Source organism: Schistocerca cancellata, chromosome 4 (assembly GCF_023864275.1).
Source record: "Schistocerca cancellata isolate TAMUIC-IGC-003103 chromosome 4, iqSchCanc2.1, whole genome shotgun sequence".
NCBI classification, from domain to species: Eukaryota; Metazoa; Arthropoda; class Insecta; order Orthoptera; family Acrididae; genus Schistocerca; species Schistocerca cancellata.
The window spans coordinates 743,996,524-744,019,253 of NC_064629.1; the positions used below are offsets into that span (position 1 = coordinate 743,996,524).

Below are 22,730 nucleotides of genomic sequence, written 5' to 3' on the forward strand. Positions count from 1 at the left end.
CAAATTAGGGACACTGTTGCTCCTGGGGTATCGGCGAGGACCATTCGCAACCGTCTCCATGAAGCTGGGCTACGGTCCCGCACACCGTTAGGCCGTCTTCCGCTCACGCCCCAACATCGTGCAGCCCACCTCCAGTGGTGTCGCGACAGGCGTGAATGGAGGGACGAATGGAGACGTGTCGTCTTCAGCGATGAGAGTCGCTTCTGCCTTGGTGCCAATGATGGTCGTATGCGTGTTTGGCGCCGTGCAGGTGAGCGCCACAATCAGGACTGCATACGACCGAGGCACACAGGGCCAACACCCGGCATCATTGTGTGAGGAGCGATCTCCTACACTGGCCGCACACCACTGGTGATCGTCGAGGGGACACTGAATAGTGCACGGTACGTCCAAACCGTCATCGAACCCATCGTTCTACCATTCCTAGACCGACAAGTGAACTTGCTGTTCCAACAGGACAATGCACGTCCGCATGTATCCCGTGCCACCCAACGTGCTCTAGAAGGTGTAAGTCAACTACCCTGGCCAGCAAGATCTCCGGATCTGTCCCCCATTGAGCATGTTTGGAACTGGATGAAGCGTCGTCTCACGCGGTCTGCACGTCCAGCACGAACGCTGGTCCAACTGAGGCGCCAGGTGGAAATGGCATGGCAAGCCGTTCCACAGGACTACATCCAGCATCTCTACGATCGTCTCCATGGGAGAATAGCAGCCTGCATTGCTGCGAAAGGTGGATATACACTGTACTAGTGCCGACATTGTGCATGCTCTGTTGCCTGTGTCTATGTGCCTGTGGTTCTGTCAGTGTGATCATGTGATGTATCTGACCCCAGGAATGTGTCAATAAAGTTTCCCCTTCCTGGGACAATGAATTCACGGTGTTCTTATTTCAATTTCCAGGAGTGTATTATCTCCTCGTGAACCGGTCATAGAGCAATAGCAAGCTATCTTAGCCGTTTGACGCCTGCCCTCTAAGAGCGCACTTGTAACTGCTCCATCTTTTCCATCAATAACTCTGACAGTAACTAATATTTGTAATCAGCATTTCCTGATGAATTGAGTGATATTGAAATTATTGTTAACACGTTCCTGTGTAAGTAACGACATCAGCACAGTGAATATAAATTATAATAGGTTCACTACTTGGTGCCCAGCCACTGTCTCTCTGTGCTCCAGTACGACACCGTTCATGCTGTCCCGGCCGTTCTCACACTATGTGACGATCCCGCGAGTCGTTCGCTAGTCCGCATTTTGGTCCTACCTACTCGCAGCCTCTCTTAGCAAAAATCTTCCTATTCTTTACATTAAAACACGGCAATAAAAATGTATTAAACGTGGGCAGGAATGTGGCATAAACGCCACATATTCCCCAACATGAATGTTTTTTTTTAAAAAAAAAAAAGATTATCTGGTTCTGAAAAAAGTAGAAAATTAAAAAAAAAGAAAGAACTCCAACCATCCTGGGACCTTAACTGAACAGTTATATCAAATTTCCGTAATATTTTGTCTTTTCAGTATTTTCAAAGTTTTCATATAAAAATCTGGCTGTTTCCAGTTTTTAATATTTAGAAAATTGTAATTATATACATTCCTTTAATAATACGTTTCAGCAGTAAGTTTATCGATCATGTAATACTTAAAACACCGTTCCGTCCTTTCACTTGTTTTTTGTGGCCAACTGCAGAATTACATGCTGAACTGCCGGTTGCTGGTGTCGTTGGCACCTTCTCTCTGTTCCCCTCGTACATTTTGATACCTGCAACATACATTAAATAATACAAACATTAGACACTTACAAAGTTACAACCTTCCTAAAAAATCATTATGAATTACATGAATGGACAACATTCTACACACAAGAAGTTATGTATTAATTATCAAATGTTCATCTTCGTCTCATGCGGAACTAGGTCCCAAGTCCGTAAATATTAAGTGACCTCTTACTACCCGCCCGCAACCCGAAAGTGGTACGTCGTTCAGCCAGCGCTCTGTCGAGCGCTGCGGCAAACACTCTGCCGCAACAGCGGGTGGCTGGAAACTCGTCGCCCTGGACGCAACAGCCACGTCCCCAGCACCGCTATATGCTCAGCTGATTTACTAGTTTATAATGAGTGAAACGGCTATGCTCGTGCACCTCCTATCAGTAAGTTTAGTCTTTCCATATAACACAAATTCCAGAAAATATTTTGCAATGCTTTATTTTCATCATAACCTGTTACTTGAACTATCTGATCATAAACCACGTCAAAAATATCATTCCTCGACCAAATAAAGCTACAATTTATTTTGATGATTTGAAAGTCGTGATTCTGGATTACGACGTCACAAGCAGTATTATCTTCCTCACAAGTCGATTTATTTATATACTCTTCATCCATGTTACCTGCATTTGTCGTTATTCCGTTATACTTCCTTCTGTAGAGCAATTAAATTCATTTTTCACTAACATTAATCTGTTTACCTTTTTCAACACATTTTTCTGCATATTTAAACCCTGGCTTTAAACAACTCAGTTCTTATATTTTCATTTACGACACTTATGTCTGACATTAATTCATATCCCTTATCTTCACTCTTTCCCATTTCATCGCCATATTCCAGTACTTTCCTTTCATTACAAATAACCTCTCCTAATATTTCCTGCTCAGTATTTATTTTGCCATCTCCAGTATCCGACCTCCTACACATTAACGTATTTCTAGATCCATCAGTTCAGAATTCATTTCGGCCATTTCAGTTCTAATTATCTTTCTTGATTCATCACAAGATTTTGTCAGCTGATTAATTCTCTCATTAATTCTATTTGATAGCTCTTCCATAGTTTAATTCATCATTGGTTTGTTCAGTGCTTAGTTTCAGGTCCCTACGAAATTCTTTTCAAGAGTCATTTTTAATCTTATGAAAATTCTTCGCCGTCTGTCTCATTTCGCTTAACAACATTCTAAAATCACATATTGTGGGAGTCTCAATACTAATTTCATCATCACTAATTCTCAATAGTGTCGATTCGACATGATTTATATTAACATTAAGCTCTTCTTCCCTATTTACTTTAACATTGTCATCATCTATTATATCATCGATATGATTTACGCTGTCACTAACATCTTGTTCCCATTTACCTCAACTGTTTCGTCATATGCTACATTCTGAGATTCACTCGATGTCAGTAAATTAGTATTGTCATTATTCATTAATACATTAATATTTTTCTCAATATTAGCATCACCTTCAGGAGTCGTGATGTCATCACCCATATTGTCATTACTAGGATCCATTTGGCATCATCAGTAATTAAAAAAACACACAATTTACAAATCCTAAAATTGCAATATGAAATCCCCTGAACCCACAACACCTTTCTTCAATAATTTTGTAAGTACAACTTACAGTACATTAATTACAGCGAAGTCAGGTGCCATCTCCAGGCTGTCAGGAAACGCGCCACGCGCGTCGCGCCAACCCGACCAGATCCCCCGCACGTGCAGTACCGTTCGTGGCCCGCCACGCGCCACCGAAGCCGCCAACTCCCGGCCGTCTGTTTTCCGGCCGCACCGCCTCCAGTTGCCGGTACTGCGTCTCTGCCGCCCGCCGCCACACTGGGAATAGCGGACGCCGTCCCATGACGACGTTGTCTTCGTATACCCTGCTCCACTCGCAGTATACACGCTTCCAGCAAATTAAGACCGTGGCAACAACCATCCGTGAAGAGTCTTCAGTATCACCCTACTTATATGTCAACGGTTTTTGCTTTTACTATGTTCTTCTAGTGTGGGTGTTGCTGAACGCCGACTGCAGGGCGCCATTCTGAAGGCACAGTCATGGGCTCTCACCCACGGGTTTCAGTTATTCGCCGCCAACAATCGCGTTATGCAGTTCTGTCGCCGCCTTACTGTTCGCTGACAACCAGAATTTTACCTCAACGACGAATTACTCAATGTTGCAAATAGTTTCACTTTTTAGGACTGGTCTCCAATGCCCGCCTGACGTGGCTTTCCAATCTTCGCCAACTTGAGCAAAGGTGCTGGCTACATATTAATACACTTCGCTGCCTCAGTACCACCAGCTGGGGTGCGGAGCACAGTACCCTTCTGCGGCTTCACAAAAGCCCTGTTCCTGCCACGTCTAGATTTTGGGAGTGTGGTATATGGTACAGCACCACCCTCAGCATTGCGGTCACTGGACCTGATACACCACTGTGGGGTCTGACATGCAACAGGAGTCTTTCGAACTAGCGCTGTGAACAGCCTACCCACAGAGGCTGGGATCCTTCCACTACAGATCAGGTTCCAACAACAGCTACTTAGTTATGATATACACGTTTGCAGCTCTCCTAAGCATTCCAAGTACTGTGTCCTTTTTCCTAATAGAGAGATCCACATTCCACAACAGAGACCCAGGACTGGGGTCTCAATTGCAGTACTGCTGCAGTGTCTATGCTCTAAACTCCAACTTAGATACAGATGACGCCATCATGTTTCACCATCTGTTTCTGACTGTCCTCGTTGCATTTCCAGATTCAGAAATGATATATAGATGGCTCAACAGTCGATGGACGAACCAGTTTTGCATACACACATGCAAGGTCTACATCTACATCTACATTTATACTCCGCAAGCCACCCAACGGCGTGTGGCGGAGGGCTCTTTACGTGCCACAGTCATTACCTCCCGTTCCTGTTCCAGTCGCGTATGGTTCGCGGGAAGAACGACTGTCTGAAAGCCTCCGTGCGCGCTCGAATCTCTCTAATTTTACATTCGTGATCTGCTCGGGAGGTATAAGTAGGGGGAGGCAATATATTCGATACCTCATCCAGAAACGCACCCTCTCGAAACCTGGCGAGCAAGCTACACCGCGATACAGAGCGCCTCTCTTGCAGAGTCTGCCACTTGAGTTTGTAAACATCTCCGTAACGATATCACGGTTACCAAATAACCCTGTGACGAAACGCGCCGCTCTTTTTTGGATCTTCTCTATCTCCTCCGTCAACCCGATCTGGTACGGATCCCACACTGATGAGCAATACTCAAGTATAGGTCGAACGAGTGTTTTGTAAGCCACCTCCTTTGTTGATGGACTACATTTTCTAAGGACTCTCCCAATGAATCTCAACCTGGTACCCGCCTTACCAACAATTAATTTTATATGATCATTCCACTTCAAATCGTTCCGCACGCATACTCCCAGTTATTTTACAGAAGTAACTGCTACCAGTGTTTGTTCCGCTATCATATAATCATACAATAAAGGATCCTTCTTTCTATGTATTCGCAATACATTACATTTGTCTATGTTAAGGGTCAGTTGCCACTCCCTGCACCAAGTGCCTATCCGCTGCAGATCTTCCTGCATTTCGCTACAATTTTCTAATGCTGCAACTTCTCTGTATACTACAGCATCATCCGCGAAAAGCCGCATGGAACTTCCGACACTATCTACTAGGTCATTTATATACACTCCTGGAAATTGAAATAAGAACACCGTGAATTCATTGTCCCAGGAAGGGGAAACTTTATTGACACATTCCTGGGGTCAGATACATCACATGATCACACTGACAGAACCACAGGCACATAGACACAGGCAACAGAGCATGCACAATGTCGGCACTAGTACAGTGTATATCCACCTTTCGCAGCAATGCAGGCTGCTATTATCCCATGGAGACGATCGTAGAGATGCTGGATGTAGTCCTGTGGAACGGCTTGCCATGCCATTTCCACCTGGCGCCTCAGTTGGACCAGCGTTCGTGCTGGACGTGCAGACCGCGTGAGACGACGCTTCATCCAGTCCCAAACATGCTCAATGGGGGACAGATCCGGAGATCTTGCTGGCCAGGGTAGTTGACTTACACCTTCTAGAGCACGTTGGGTGGCACGGGATACATGCGGACGTGCATTGTCCTGTTGGAACAGCAAGTTCCCTTGCCGGTCTAGGAATGGTAGAACGATGGGTTCGATGACGGTTTGGATGTACCGTGCACTATTCAGTGTCCCCTCGACGATCACCAGTGGTGTACGGCCAGTGTAGGAGATCGCTCCCCACACCATGATGCCGGGTGTTGGGCCTGTGTGCCTCGGTCGTATGCAGTCCTGATTGTGGCGCTCACCTGCACGGCGCCAAACACGCATACGACCATCATTGGCACCAAGGCAGAAGCGACTCTCATCGCTGAAGACGACACGTCTCCATTCGTCCCTCCATTCACGCCTGTCGCGACACCACTGGAGGCGGGCTGCACGATGTTGGGGCGTGAGCGGAAGACGGCCTAACGGTGTGCGGGACCGTAGCCCAGCTTCATGGAGACGGTTGCGAATGGTCCTCGCCGATACCCCAGGAGCAACAGTGTCCCTAATTTGCTGGGAAGTGGCGGTGCGGTCCCCTACGGCACTGCGTAGGATCCTACGGTCTTGGCGTGCATCCGTGCGTCGCTGTGGTCCGGTCCCAGGTCGACGGGCACGTGCACCTTCCGCCGACCACTGGCGACAACATCGATGTACTGTGGAGACCTCACGCCCCACGTGTTGAGCAATTCGGCGGTACGTCCACCCGGCCTCCCGCATGCCCACTATACGCCCTCGCTCAAAGTCCGTTAACTGCACATACGGTTCACGTCCACGCTGTCGCGGCATGCTACCAGTGTTAAAGACTGCGATGGAGCTCCGTATGCCACGGCAAACTGGCTGACACTGACGGTGGCGGTGCACAAATGCTGCGCAGCTAGCGCCATTCGACGGCCAACACCGCGGTTCCTGGTGTGTCCGCTGTGCCGTGCGTGTGATCATTGCTTGTACAGCCCTCTCGCAGTGTCCGGAGCAAGTCTGGTGGGTCTGACACACCGGTGTCAATGTGTTCTTTTTTCCATTTCCAGGAGTGTATATTGTGAAAAGCAATGGTCCCATAACACTCCCCTGTGGCACGCCAGAGGTTACTTTAACGTCTGTAGACGTCTCTCCATTGATAACAACATGCTGTGTTCTGTTTGCTAAAAACTCTTCAATCCAGTCACACAGCTGGTTTGATATTCCGTAGGCTCTTACTTTGTTTATCAGGCGACAGTGCGGAACTGTATCGAACGCCTTCCGGACGTCAAGAAAAATAGCATCTACCTGGGAGCCTATATCTAATATTTTCTGGGTCTCATGAACAAATAAAGCGAGTTGGGTCTCACATGATCGCTGTTTCCGGAATCCATGTTGATTCCTACATAGTAGATTCTGGGTTTCGAAAAACGACATGATACTCGAGCAAAAAACATGTTCTAAAATTCTACAACAGATCGACGTCAGAGATATAGGTCAATAGTTTTGCGCATCTGCTCGACGACCCTTCTTGAAGACTGGGACTACCTGTGCTCTTTTCCAATCATTTGGAACCTTCCGTTCCTCTAGAGACTTGCGGTACACGGCTGTTAGAAGCGGGGCAAGTTCTTTCGCGTACTCTGTGTAGAATCGAATTGGTATCCCGTCAGGTCCAGTGGACTTTCCTCTGTTGAGTGAACTACACTCCTTGCCAAATGGATGCAGTATCTTCACTGCTGAATTGGTGGCCATCAAACGAGCCCTTAGCCACCCTCGTTCTTGCACTGACAAGATGCTTCTGATGTGCAGCAACTCCTTGATCAGCCTTCAGGCTATAGATCAGTGCTACCCTCGCCAACCACGTGTCCTGACTATCCAGGATCTTCTCTCTGACCTCCATCAAGCTGGATGGTCAGTCATCATTGTTTGGACCACTGGTCATGTTGGGATCTCAGGGAATGAACACGGTAACCGATAGGCAAAGTTGGCTGCCGGGATACCCATTTTGGAAATGCGAGGTCCCAGATCTTGACCTTCGGTGAGCTCAATGCCGTCAATTGTTGGATGTCTCGAACTTGGAATGGTTCGCCCTGAACTCCCCAAACAGACTGAGGGCAATAAAGGAGACCACAATCACGTGGCAGTCTTCCCTTCATGCTTCTCACAGCTAATCCACCGTCATTCATCGGCTACACATTGGTCACACTTGGCTGATGCACGGGCACATTCTCCGACGTGAGGACCCACCTTACACTAATGAGGTGTCCACATCCAACTAGGCTGTCCAGATTTGGCTGCTTCACGGCGATATCTTGAACTTTCTGTCACGCTACTTCCGGCGCTAGCGGACGGCGCCAAAGCAGCTGACTTGGTTTTACATTTCACCCACAAACGTCCAGATATGTACACAAATCAGGAGAAGTTAGACATGTTATTTCGGTAAGGCGAATGTCGTAGGAATGCTATCGAAACCGTACGGAGGTACAGGGATATGTATCCTGATCGACGGTGTCCTACTCGCCAGGCCATTGCAAGAATGATTACTACACTAGTGCGAACAGGCAGCTTTAACAGCAAAGGAGGAGGAAGAGGACTGCGATCGACAAAGACCACGAAGAGGCTGTTTTGGCCATGACGTTTATCAATTGGCTCAAATGGCTCTGAGCACTATGGGACTTGACATCTGAGGTCATCAGTCCTCTAGAACTTAGAACTACTTAAACCTAACTAACCTAAGTACATCACACACATCCATGCCCGAGGCAGGATTCGAACCTGCGACCGTGACGGTCGCACGGTTCCAGACTGTAGCGCCTAGAACCGCTCGGCCACTCCGGCTGGCTGACGTTTATCGATCCTCAATGTGGCACGAGACGTATTGCCGCGGAATGTGAGGTCAGCCAGACGAGTGTCATGCACATTCTGCACCGGCATAAGTTCCACCCATATCACCTTTCACTCCATCAGGCACTCGAAGGACGCGATTTCGAACGTAGTATGAAATTTTGTCGGTTTGCTCTGCGACGCCTGCGGGATAATACATTCTTCAAACGTGTGCTCTTCACCGACGAAGCAACATTCACTAATCACGGGAATGTAAATTTACGTAACATGCACTACTGGGCAGCAGAGAACCCACATTGGCTGCGTCAGCTACAGCACCAAAGGACAAGGCGCGTCAACGTGTGGTGCGGCATTGTAGGAAATTACATCGTAGGACCTTATTTCATTACAGGAGTATTATATGGAAATAAGTGTGGAGACTTTCTTAGGAACATTCTACCCGTTCTGCTAGAGGGGATACCACTCAATGAGCGCCTGTGTATGTGGTTGCAACACGACGGCTGCCCAGGTCACTCCTCACGTGTTGCAAGTCAATTATTGAACGAGACATTTCCTGACCACTGGATTGGACGGAAAGCTGCAGTACAATGGCCTGCCAGGTCCCCCGATTTGACTCCACTTGATTTCTTTTTGTGGGGAACACTGAAAGATTCGGTCTACCACGAAGCCCCAACAACGCCAGATGACATGCGACACGGAATCGTCACAGCTTGCTCCGCCATATCATCCACTGACCTTTCATCTGTCACCAATTCTCTTGAAAATCGATTACAGATGTATCTTGCAGTCGAGGGTAAACCGTTTAGGTAAATGGTTCAAATGGCTCTGAGCACTATGGGACTCAATATCTTAGGTCATAAGTCCCCTAGAACTTAGAACTACTTAAACCTAACTAACCTAAGGACATCACACACACCCATGTCCGAGGCAGGATTCGAACCTGCGACCGTAGCAGGCCCGCGGTTCCGGACTGCAGCGCCAGAACCGCACGGCCACCGCGACCGGCCGTTTGAGTAAATGCTTAAGTAAAGTACAACGACATGAATTGTGGAGGTTATCAGTAGGTACCGGTGAAGAGTTTCCCATGACGCATCCATCAATAACATTATCAGCAGCTTACTGTGCGTCAGGTGTGACATATAAGCAGGAAGGGGGCAAAGCTTAAATGAGAAACTGCGTGACAAAGCGGTTGCTATGTTCACACAATAACTATTCATTTCAGCCTGGGAATGTCCATGCATTTGGCATAGTTCTCATAATCCCCTTTTGATATGCAATTAGCTAGCATGGGCCACAGTTAAATACGAAACGCGACTTGCCACACTTGTATCTATGGTTTATCTTGAAGAGGGTGGATGAGGATTTACCTACGTAGCGTAGGCCGTGCATGTTGCATAGAGCACGGCAACTCGGCCTGCGGGTCGCGCGATGCGTGTTTACATTCTGCAGCCGCTTCCGACCGCCTCGACCTTCAATCATACAATACTTCCCAGCGTCTTTTAAGCAAAGTTTCAATAGCAATAGCAACATGCGTTACATCGCTATACGCGTCTTTTCCAGAGCGTTCGAATGATGGTAAAAAAAGTATAGCGTCCCATTTAAAAAACATGTACTTGCCTCATTATCTCGGTCAATATAAACGTTGTGATTACTGTGCATGTACCAAAGTATGTGCCCCATAGTCGGCTATGATTCGCCGAACACCGCTTGTCGATACGTGCAATCGCCCCCGGAATAAGGGAGGGGGGGGGGGTGTTACGTCTTACGCGACTCACCCTGTATATTACACTACTGGCCATGAAAATTGCTACACCACGAAGATGACGTGCTACAGACGCGAAATTTAACCGACAGGGAGAAGATCCTGTGATATGCAAATGATTAGCTTTTCAGAGCATTCACACAAGGTTGGCGCCGGTGGCGATACCTACAACGTGCTGACATGAGAAAAGTTTCCAACCGATTCCTCATACATAAACAGCAGTTGACCGGCGTTGCCTGGTGAAACGTTGTTGTGATGCCTCGTGTAAGGAGGTGAAATGCGTACCATCACGTTTCCGACTTTGATAAAGGTCGGATTGCGGTTTATCGTATCGTGACATTGCTGCTCGCCTTGGTCGAGATCCAATGACTGTTAGTAGAATATGTAATCGGTGGGTTCATGAGGGTAATACGGAACGCCGTGCTGGATCCCAACGGCCTCGTATCACTAGCAGTCGAGATGACAGGCATCTTATCCGCATGGCTGTAACGGATCGTGCAGCCACGTCTCGATCCCTGAGTCAACAGATGGGGATGTTTGCAAGACAACCATCTGGACGAACAGTTCGACGACGTTTGCAGCAGCATGGACTATCAGCTCGGAGACCACGCCTGCGGTTACCCTTGACGCTGCATCACGGACAGGAGCGCCTGTGATGGTGTAGCCAACGACGCACCTGGGTGCACAAATGGCAAAACGTCATTTTTTCGGACGAATCCAGGTTCTGTTTACAGCATCATGATGGTCGCATCCGTTGTTGGCGACATCGCGGTGAAAGCACATTGGAAGCGTGTATTCGTCATCGCCATACTGGCGTATCACCCGGCGTGATGGTATGGAGTGCCATTGGTTACACGTCTAGGTCACCTCTTGTTCGCAGTGACGGCACTTTGAACAGTGGACGTTACATTTCAGAGCCAGTATGGCTCTACCCTTCATTCGATCCCTGCGAAACCCTGCATTTCAGCAGGATAATGCACGACCGCATGTTGCAAGTCCTGTACGGGCCTTTCTGGATACAGAAAATGTTCGACTGCTGCCCTGGCCAGCACATTCTCCAGATCTCTCACCAACTGAAAAGGTCTGGTCAGTGGCGGCCGAGCAACTGGCTCGTTACAATACGCCAGTCAATCGTGTTGAAGCTGCATGGGCAGCTGTAGCTGTACACGCCATCCAAGCTCTGTTTGACTCAATGTCCAGGCGTATCACGGTCGTTATTACGGCCAGAGGTGGTTGTTCTGGGTACTGATTTCTAAGGATCTATGAACCCAAATTGCGTGAAAATGTAATCACATGTCAGTTCTAGGATAATATATTTGTTCAATGAATACCCGTTTATCATCTGCATTTCTTCTTGGTGTAGCAATTTTAATGGCCAGTAGTGTCCTATTCAAACAGTGAATATAAATAATAAGAGATTTGCTTCTTAGTGCCGAGCGTTGTAGGTGTATCCCCACTGTCTCTGTGTTCCAGTACGTTACGGCTCTTGGTGCCCGCCCGTTCTCTCTCTATGTGACGATCCTGCGCGTCGTTCATGAGTCTGCATTGTGGTCCTACCTACTCGCTCGATTCACATAGGAGAAATGTTCCTATTCTTGACATTAAAACATGGCAATAGAAATGTAATACGCATGGGCTGGGATGTAGCATAAACGCCACAAGTTACTGGTTGCTCTTGTGGCAAACGTGCCCTCAAATAGGAGTTCTCTTGCGAGAACAATCAATGTAAGTTTGTTGCGTGCTTCGCCTTTGTACGTGGCGAGTAACACAGGAAGTGTTTCTCAATCTGTGAGAAAGTGGGTTCTTTTGTGGTGTTGCGTGCAATTTCAGTTGATTTATTGATGGTGAGATCTGACGCCCGTTGTGGAGACGTCAGGAGTAGTGAACGGCTGCCGTTTGAATGTCCTGCCGGCGGCTTAACGACTCCTTGACACATGTCCATTTACCTCTGACGGCTGTACGCGTCAGCGCAGAACGGGTCGTTCTCATTGTGTTGATAAGAGGTGCCCTTGTGAATACGCGCGCTGCTTAGCCTGTGCCTGGGCTAGTTATACAAACTAATTAACCATCGAGCCACTGATGTCTTACAAAAACTTAGCGTGCATCCGATTTGAAAATCATCCCATCAATGAAGTTAACAAACAAGAAAATTAACTTTATAATCACTGTATCAAACTATTTAGTTCACAGAAACGACAAACGAACAATTTTTTTTAATTTAAAGTTTACAGTCTCAGTGACATGCATACTCTTTAGGTTTACAGAAAAAAATATGTAAAGTAGTGCTGAGTTTAACAGAAAAATCAATTTGATAATGAAACGAAAAGGTTCGCAGGAGAGCTTCTGTAAAGTTTGGAAGGTAGGAGACGAGATACTGGCAGAAGTAAAGCTGTGAGTACCGGGCGTGAGTCGTGCTTCGGTAGCTCAGATGGTAGAGCACTTGCCCGCGAAAGGCAAAGGTCCCGAGTTCGAGTCTCGGTCGGGCACACAGTTTTAATCTGCCAGGAAGTTTCATATCAGCGCACACTCCGCTGCAGAGTGAAAATCTCATTCATGAAATAAAATTTTTGGTGGCATCGTTGGGTGCTGTTGTTAATGTAGCTGGCATAAATTCTTTACGGAATACTGTCAGTTAAAATTAACTTTAGAGAGTTTAAAAATATAAAACTATGAGCAGAAGATCTTTACAACTTAAACAAAACACATAAAGAGAAATGAAAGGAATAAAAAGGGAAACTGGAAAAGAAATCACTCTCGTCGACTAATCCATACATCCATCCACGTGGTTAGTTGTGTAGTGTAGGATTAGTGTAATTAGTTGCGTGCAGTAACATTGTTCGCACCTTAAATCGAAGTCAATCATGCCATTCCTCAAGCAAGGTTGCTTAAGAATGTGTACTACTTATCTTAAGATAAACAAGCTGTTTATAATAGCATTACTACTAAAGATGCACAAAAAAACTTTAATGTTACTCCCTTGCTGTACGTATCTCAAACTCTTCGCCTTATGATTTTTCCCTGAACTACTGCGCTAAATTGACTGACCTACCCCTATTTGAGTTGACGGTGTATTTGTCTAATAATCGTATGTTAATCGAAACAAACAGTAACAAATCTAGCAGCCGGCCGGTGTGGCCGTGCGGTTCTAGGCACTTCAGTCTGGAACCGCGTGACCACTACGGTCGCAGGTTCGAATCCTGCCTCGGGCATGGATGTGTGTGATGTCCTTAGGTTAGTTAGGTTTAAGTAGTTCTAAGTTCTAGGGGACTGATGACCACAGATGTTAAGTCCCGTAGTGCTCAGAACCATTTGAACCATTTTGAACCAACAAATCTAGCAGCATGCCTCTAACTGCTTAAACACCTTCCTTTAACCCGGGGAACCCCCAAAACTCGAGCAGTACTCACGAATGCCTCGCACTACTAGTGTTCTACACCTTCCTCAAATTCTGCCCATAAACCCAAGACTACTATTCGCCTTCCCTTCTGCCGCCCTTACGTGCTCGTTCCATTTCAGATTGCCTTGCAACGTTACGCTAAGATATTTAATCTACGTAACTGAGTCAAGCAGCGCGAACTTCCAATGCTGTATTCGAACATTTCGGGATTGTTTTTGCTACTCGTCTGCATTAACTTTCTGGTCACTCTGTCAGATTATTTATGCATGTACAGAATAAGAATGGTCCCGTCACACTTCTGACGATACACTGCTCTCTGATGAACCTTCACTGTCGAGGACAACGTATTGGGTTCTATTACTTAACAAGTCTTCGAGCCACTCACATATCTGGGAACGTAATCCATGTATTCGGACATTCGTCAATCTGCAGTGTGTCACCATGTCGGACCCTTTCCAGAAATCTAGGAATATGGGAGCTGCCTGTTCTCCTTAGTCTCTTTTTCTCAGGATATCATGTGAAGAAAGGCCAAGGCGAGTTTCGACACGAGGTATGCTTTCTAAATCAGTGCTGATTTGTTGACAGAAGTTTTCCTGCCTCGAGGAAGTTATCATGTTTGGACTCTGAACATGTTCAAGAATTGGCCTGTAATTTTGCGGGTCCGTTCCTTTACGCTTCTCATATGCAGGAGTCACCTGCGGTTTTTTTTCCAGTCGCTTGGGACTTAACGCTGGGTGAGAGATTCGCGTTAAACGCGAGTATGAGGCCAATGCGGTAGAATACTGCCTGTAAAACCAAAGTGGAATTCCATCCGGACATGACAAGTTGTTTGTTTTCAACCCTTTGAGTTGTTTTTCCAGTCTAAGATTGCTTATTACTACGTCTCCCGTACGGGAGGTTGTGCAACGGTCAAACGACGGTACGTTAGTACGATCCTCCTGCATGAATGATTTCTTAAACGCGAAATTTAAAACTCGAGTTTTCCTTCTGCTGCTTTCTATTGCCATACCAGACACCGAGCGAGGTGGTGCAGTGGTTAGCACACTGGACTCGCATTCGGGAGGACGACGGTTCAATCCCGTCTCCAGCCATCCTGATTTAGGTTTTCCGTGATTTCCCTAAATCGTTTCAGGCAAATGCCGGGATGGTTCCTTTGAAAGGGCACGGCCGATTTCCTTCCCCATCCTTCCATAACCCGAGCTTGCGCTCCGTCTCTAATGACCTCGTTGTCGACGGGACGTTAAACAACACTAACCTCACTAACCTCACCACCATACCAGACTGATCAACGAGACTGGATAGTTTCCGCTTAGTTTCCGCCTAGTGTAAATATGCAAGATGCGTCTCCTGTTACGTTGTCGCTTAGGGATTTTGATGCCCTCGATCAAGTTTTGAGCATTCGGTACACCAGTTGACATGATCCCGGTTTTGTGTTTCGACCATACTGTGCGGAATCCTCTGGTAACAGATCTCTCACAGGTAAATATTAATGCAAAATCTAATGGACTGCCGTCTTGAATCACGATGATCCCCTTCAGTCATGTGGTACGGCACAGCATTTTTTTCTTTTCTTTTTTTTTTTTTTTTTTTTTTTTTTGCAACTATCATTTACGGATCGACCTTCACGCATTTCATCGCTGACGGAAGCACGATCACGATCAAATTCTGTACCCATTGTAAACAGTATTTCCTGGAAGTTATTGACTACGAAAAGTTGAGCGAAGGGATTCGAGAATCGTGAAAAGTCTTGCAACTAAAACTTCCGCGCGAAGTGTCCATTTTTGCACAACACTGTTTATTTGGAAGCTCGCAGTAATAAACTGTTCATCAAATTTGCGCCGGGCGGAGTGGCCGCGCGGTTAGAGGCGCCATGTCACTGACTGCGCAGCCCCTCCTGCCGGAGGTTCGAGTCCTCCCTCGGACATAGGTGTGTGTGTTGTTCTTAGCATAGGTTAGTTTAAGTAGTGTGTAAGTCTAGGAACCGATGACCTCAGCAGTTTGGTCCCTTAAGAACTCACGCACATTTGAACATTTGAATTTGAACATCAAATTTCCGAGCTGTCATTGTTTTAACAAGAGCGCATGACAAATTTTGCAATAAGAGTAATAATGTTAAACCACGTTAGTGCCATCCAGTAGTCGCTTGTGAAACCCTCTGTCCATCTGACCTAAGATATCCGGACACTCCTGTGTAATACGCAGCTGACCAGCAGATGTCACAAGAGGCGGACCTGGCATTATAAAAGGACGAGGCGGGGAGTGTTACGTCGTCAGACGCCTTCGCGAGCAGACCGTAGCGACGAAGCGAAGGGTGTGGGGATCGCTGTCTGGGCGAGCTCGCTCGGTTGGCAGACCCATCCGCCCCTTCAACTACAAGGACCTGGCAAATGGACGAGGTACAAGAGCTGGCTGACGATCTGGGTATGGGAAGTCGTTATGCGGAGGTGGCATATGCCACTGAAGCGAATAGCGTGGAGGGGGAGGGGGTGGCTGTCATTGCGCTTGCTCTGGCAGAGGCCGCTTCCTGTCGGCTACCTACGATGGACCACGCCCACGACCTGGACCTGGACACCGAGACGGGCAACACTCCTACTGCGTCGGCGAGCCGTTATGCGGACCCGGCCTTGGCTGGCGAGGCGAGTGGCGCGGCGGGCACGTCCCGCCCGCCACCTACAGCAAATCGGCGTACGAAGAATGTCGTCAAGAAGACGCGATGGCGCGTTCTGACCACCAACGACGGCCTGCCGTCGTTGACCGTAACGCGTGTTTTGGACATGGGAGGGCCGCAAACATCCTCACCCACCACCACCGAGAGCAGGGAAGCCTCTGCCGGACGACCTGCGACCGAAACCAGCAACGGCGCCCCGAGCGACCCAAAAGATTGGGGCGCAACAGCAGCAACGGAAGCCGACAAGCATCTCCAATTCCTGATGGGGCTCATTCCTGGAGCCCAAAGATGGGGAAAAACTCTGCTCTGGAGCGCACCTGCCGGAAGCGTCGTGCCGATGCTTTGCACGACGCGTCCGCATAGCTCACCGCTGGCACTCGCAACAGTGCGCACGCAGCAGAAGAAATCGCGGAAGGGGACCAGGACCCCGCCAAAGACGGACGAAGACGGGTTTTCAAGGCCCACGAGGATTCGCACTGCGAGGGCAGTCGTGCTAGCAACAGCAGCAGGCGGAGTAAACACCGCCAACCGCTACAGCAGCCTCACTGATGCAACAGTGGAGGCTTCCGACTCACAGCAGCAGAAGAGGGCGCCCCTCCCCCACAGGCTGTCATCAGTGGGAGGGCACCTTCAAAGAGTTCCAGACGAAGATCAAGCAGGTGGTGAAGGGCACCTTCACAACGCGGGCGCCAGGCCGAGACCTGCACCGCGTCATCACACACCGCGGACGATTACCGCGGTGTAACGGAGCTGACGAAGCGTGAGGGACTCCATTTCTTCACGTATTCGTCGGAACCTGTGAAGACACTTAAGATAGTTTTCCGGAAACTGGGAAACTGCCCTTCAACATTGACCCTGTCTACCTACGAGAACTGCTCGAAGAGAAGGGTTACGCCATCCGCAGCACATCGCGGATGAAATCACCCAGAGATAACAGTGACATGCCGCTCTTCCTCGCTGTCCTGGATGACAACCCTATTCGTAGTAAGATCTTCCAGGAGAAGAGGTTGGACAGTGCTGAAGTCACTGTGGAGAAATTACGGCGCAGAAGAGGACCTCCACAGTGCTTCAACTGCCAAGGCATCGACCATATACCAAAGTATTGCCAGATGATGCCGCACTGCGTGAAATGCGCGGGAAACCACGCCAGCAGGGAGTGGCCGCTCCCCAGAAAGGACGCCCCGACCTGCTGCAACTGTAAGGAGGCGCATGTTGCTAACTACAGGGGCTGCAAGGCCTTCAAGAGAGCAGTAGCCAGGGGGCCTGTGTAAGCGGGCAAAAGTTTTGCGTAGGCTGCCGCTACATCCGCTGCACAGACAACGAGATCGGCCAAGAGACCACCCCCCCCCCCCTCTCCCCCCCCCCCCCCCCCTCGAACGTCCGGGGCCGCGGACGGCGGAGAGAGCAGCCAGCGCCGGCCGGCGCAATGCCAGCAGCACAGTCCACGCCAGCCAGGGCAGAAAATCGGCGCGGTAGACGTGGAGGACGGCCAAACAACGCCCCCGCCGCTTCGACGCCCGCCGAGCAAGCCCTGCCTCCACTGATGCCGACGACAGGGACGCCAGCTGCGCCCGCTGAAGCTGCAGAACTGCGCGAAATGCTGCGAGAATTCGAGCAGATCATACTGCAGCATCCGCAGATGATAGTATCTGCCCTGACTGCGCCCAACCAGGCCACCACCACACATGCAGCCCCTGCCCCACATCATGGCTACTACTCTAATACTGGGACTCACCGTTTGCATTTGGAATGCGAACAGCATTCGTGACCAAGCTGGCGAGTTTCGGAAGTTTCTGCGTGACGAGGCCGTGGACCTCTCCCTCGTCACCGAAACTTGGCTGAAACCAGGAGTGCAAGTGCGGGCGCCAAGCTTGCGATGCTACCACACTGACCGAGAGACGGCGGGCGGTGGAATAGCGGTGTATGTGAAGACATCATTACGCCACCATCCCTTCCAGCTGCCAGAGTTGACCACACTAGAAGCTACTGGTGTCGTGGTCAACACGTCAGTGTACCAGGTGAAGTTTATGGCTGCGTATCGATAACCAGTACGGCTACTGCAACCGCGAGACTTCCACTCGCTGTTGCCGATGCGTGTCAACTTGTTCATCGGCGGCGATTTCAACGCCAAACAACCGGAGTGGAACTCCCGGGTGACGACCAGTAGCGGGAGGAGGCTACTGCGAGCCGCCCAGGAACACGACGCGATAGTGGTGGGGCCCTTTGACCCCACACATTATCCCAAACGTGGCCGCGCCGAGGTCTTGGACGTCGCTATCATCAAGGGGGCCGCACACGACGCATTCGCGACCACACGCGTGGCGCTATCGTCCGATCACCTTCCTGTGATCTTCGATCTCGCCACTGACGGAGTCGCACCACCGGAGGGGCCACAGGCAGAACCGCAACGTCGACTGGGACCACTTCCGGGACCACCCAGAAGAGACAGTCGCCGCCATGCCTGATCCAGCGGCCGAGAGTGCCGATGCGGCCCTTGCCGCATTCACGCGTCTGACGCACGAAGCGGCAGCAGCAGCAGCCACGCCGCAGCTCCCACCAGACATCTTCCAGGCCACCCTGGAGAAGAACCGTCTGTTCCGAGAGTGGCAGATTACGCGACAGCCGTCAACGAAGGCCACAATAAACCGCATGCGTCGCGAAAAATAAGTACACGATTGCAAACCACCGCAACCGCGACTGGACCGGCACAATTGCCACTCTCAGGATAGAGGACGGAACAGCCTGGAAGATGACCAAAAGCTTCGTGCAACAACGCCAGCGAGTCCCACCGCTCCAGGTCGGAGGTGACGTCATCACCGAGCCTGACGCCTAAGCTGGCGCGTTAGCCGACTCATTCGCCGTCGTAGACGAAGAACACGTCCACTTGGTAGAGCGGTGCCTCCCTGTGCACCTGGCGCACAGAGAGGTGGACGACGTCATCGCAGAAGTGACGGTGGATGAGGTCGCGCAACAATCTTCAACTCCGTGCTCGGGACCTGCAGCTTCCCATCTGCGTGGAAACATGCGGAAGTTTTAGCGGTTACCAAAGGCGGAAAAGACCTGCGGCTGCCGCAAAACCACAGACCCATCAGCCTGTTGCCTGCAGACTCGAAGGTTTTCGAGAGGCTGTACGTTAAGAGGCTGTGGCGACACGTCGAGGAGGAAGGCCTGCCCCCTGACGAGCAGTTCGGGTTCAGGAGGAGCCACTCCACACAGCAGCAGCTTCTCCGACTGGTAGAGCAGGCGATGGGGGCGCTGGAACGTCGCGAGTATCTTGGGGCGGTACTCCTGCACGTTTCCAGAACCTTCGACAGCGTGTGGCACGACGGCCTTGTGTATAAACTACTTACACAAGGGCTACCGGTGTCGCACGCCCGCCTGTTCAAATCCTACCTGACTGGGCGCACCTTCCACGTGCTCGCCGACGACGGGACATCGACAGCGCGTCCCATTGCAGCTGGAGTACCGCAAGGGTCCGTGAAAAATGGTTCAAATGGCTCTGAGCACTATGCGACTTAACTTCTAAGGTCATCAGTCCCCTAGAACTTAGAACAAATTAAACCTAACTAACCTAAGGACATCACACACACCCATGCCCGAGGCAGGATTCGAACCTGCGACCGTAGCGGTCGCTCGGCTCCAGACTGTAGCGCCTAGAACCGCTCGGCCACACCGGCCGGCCAAGGGTTCGTCATCGGCCTCATGCTCTACTCACTGTACACCGCCGACGTCCCGAGAGGCAGGACGTGCGTGTTGCGCTCTACGCGGACGATACGGCGCTGTACGGAAGAAGCATCAACGCCAGGCTGATGCGTCACCAACTGCAATCAGCTTGCAACGTCCTCGGAGCTCGGGCCACCAAATGGCGGCTCAAGTTTAACGCAGCCAAAAGTTGGGGGTTGATCTTCGCAAGTAAGAAGATTCCTGCCGACCTGCAGCCACCCAGCATCATGGGAGGCCCCATCCCACGGTCGAACACCGGACGCTACCTAGGCGTCACTCTGGACCGGCGCCTGACGTGGAAAGCGCACCTCAGTGAAGTAAGGGGTAAAGCTTATTATACTCCTTACTCAACCCACCTGCCCCCACACTGCAGCATTACTCTGTATCTGACAGTAATCAGGCCAGTGTTAGAGTACGTTGCTGTGGTGTGGGGCGACGCGGCCGACTCGTCAATTGCGTAGGTTAGCGCTTCACCTGCCACGAGACTTCAGCACCGGAGAACTCCACAGATTAGCAGGAGTACCGATGCTAAAACACCGATTCCGGCAAGCGGCGCAAGGTTTTTATGCGGACGCGCGGACCTCGGAGAACGCCCTCGTCCGCGACTTGCGTAACCAAGTGCACTGGCGCCCGACCACGAGATGGCCAGACCTGTTGCTGGTGTAACGAAACGCCGCAATACGAGCGAGAATACCTGTTAGCAGCAACGCAACCACGAAGAAGATTCCAACGAGAAGACCACATTCAACATCCCCAGGGAGAAGTAGGAAAGGCATGATCCGCCCATCCTACAACTCACCGGAGCATGAGAGCGCCGTGAATTTGCGAAGCGAAGCGAGCTGCGTCGTCAGGAGAGAAGCACAATGTGTCGGTCAGGAGAGATGAATGACTTCGAACGTGGGCTAGTCACTTGAGTAACAAATCCATCACGGACATTTCAGCCCTTCTGATGCTGCTGATGTGATTATAGAAGGAAGGAACAACTACAGCTAAACCGAGACCAGGCAGACATAGTGTACTGACGGAAGGGACTGTCGAAGATTGCAGAGGGTGGTTGTAAAAAACTGCACGAAATAAGCGGAAGGGATGACGCGTGTGTTCCAAAGAGCTACCAGCACTCCGTCTAGCACGATGACTGTGGTTTGGGGGTGAAAGAGAATGACGTACAGTGATCGCGTAACGCCTCGTAAGCCACATATTTCTATAATCAGTGCTAAGCAACGCTTTTGATGGTGCAAAGAGCGACGCCACTGGAGATTGGATGGCCGGAATCGAGTGATTTGGAGTTACGAATCACGCTACATCCTCTGGCAATCTGATGGAAAGGTCTATGTTTGGAGAATGCCCGAAGAACATTACCTGTCATCGTGGGTAGTGCATCCAGTAATGTACAGAGAAGGTGGTATTACCGCACGGGAGTGTTTTTCCTGTTGAGCGTGTTGTCCCTTCATTGCGTTAAAAACAACAACAACGCTGAATGCTGAAGGATATGAACACATTTTACGCCCCCATCTGAGGATCGAGTCCTCCCTCGGGCATGGGTGTGTATGTTGTCCTTAGCGTAAGTTAGATTAATTATTGTGTAAGCCTAGGGACTGATGACCTCAGAAGTTTGGTCCCATAGTAAATTACCACATATTTCCAATTTCCACATTTTACTTCATTGAGTAGGGCGTGCAGCAAAGGAACAGTTCGGAGGCGATGGTTGTTTGTTCAACGTGTATGACAATACATCCCGTCCAGACCCCAGAGTCTAACATCACTACCTTGGATGTTTTCGGCTCTTGAGTTAGAATGGGCTGTCATTCCTCCGCCGACTGTCACACGCCTCACTGAAAGCGTCCACAGCAGATTCTAAGCTTTGAAAGCTTTTGGCACCCCATATTAATGCCTAGTTATAAGCGTCACGATATTTTTTATCAGATAGTATATAATCCGTGATAGTTGAAGGCTATCTGTATGATCGTGTCGTTACTGTTCGTCGCGGTTGCCTCTAGCCACGTTACACATCTCACGTTAGACCATCCATATGGTGCCACCTGAAAGGCAATGTCGATATGACGTTTGAGTTCGGTTTCCCCATAGTTTGGCACTCACTATTTGACTGCAAAAGAAGTCGTAGTAAATAGTACAATGGGATGTGCCTTCTGCCAAGCAGTTCATCGTTGTTTAGATGTATCAAGTGTAAAATACTAGAAACGAAAGGTTATTCACAACTTGTATAGAGAGCAGACTGCAGTTGTAAGAATCAAAAGACATCAAAGGGAAGCAGTAATTAAGAAGGGACGGAGATAGGGTTGTATCCTTTCCCTAATTTTATTCATTCTATACTCTGCACAAGAGGTAAAGGAAGCAAAGAGAACTGCAGGGAAGCAATTAATGTTTGGGGAGCAGAAATAAAAACTTTTACGTTTGCCGGCATTGTAATTGCGTCAGAGACGGCGAGGTATTTGAAAGAGTAGTCGAACGGAGTGTCTCGAAAAGAAGTTAGAAGACGAAATCAACAAAAGCAAATCAAGGGTAGCAACGGTTGC

At 49.3% G+C, this 22,730-nt stretch overlaps 1 protein-coding gene and 1 non-coding gene across 2 annotated transcripts in view; both read left to right on the forward strand.

Moving 5' to 3' along the window:
- Nucleotides 1-22,730, forward strand: part of LOC126184555 (sodium-dependent transporter bedraggled) — a 745,492-nt gene that overhangs the window by 300,357 nt on the left and 422,405 nt on the right. The window lies entirely within an intron of this gene.
- Nucleotides 14,824-14,896, forward strand: Trnaa-cgc (transfer RNA alanine (anticodon CGC)). The gene has a single exon. It is a non-coding gene; the product is annotated as a tRNA-Ala (tRNA).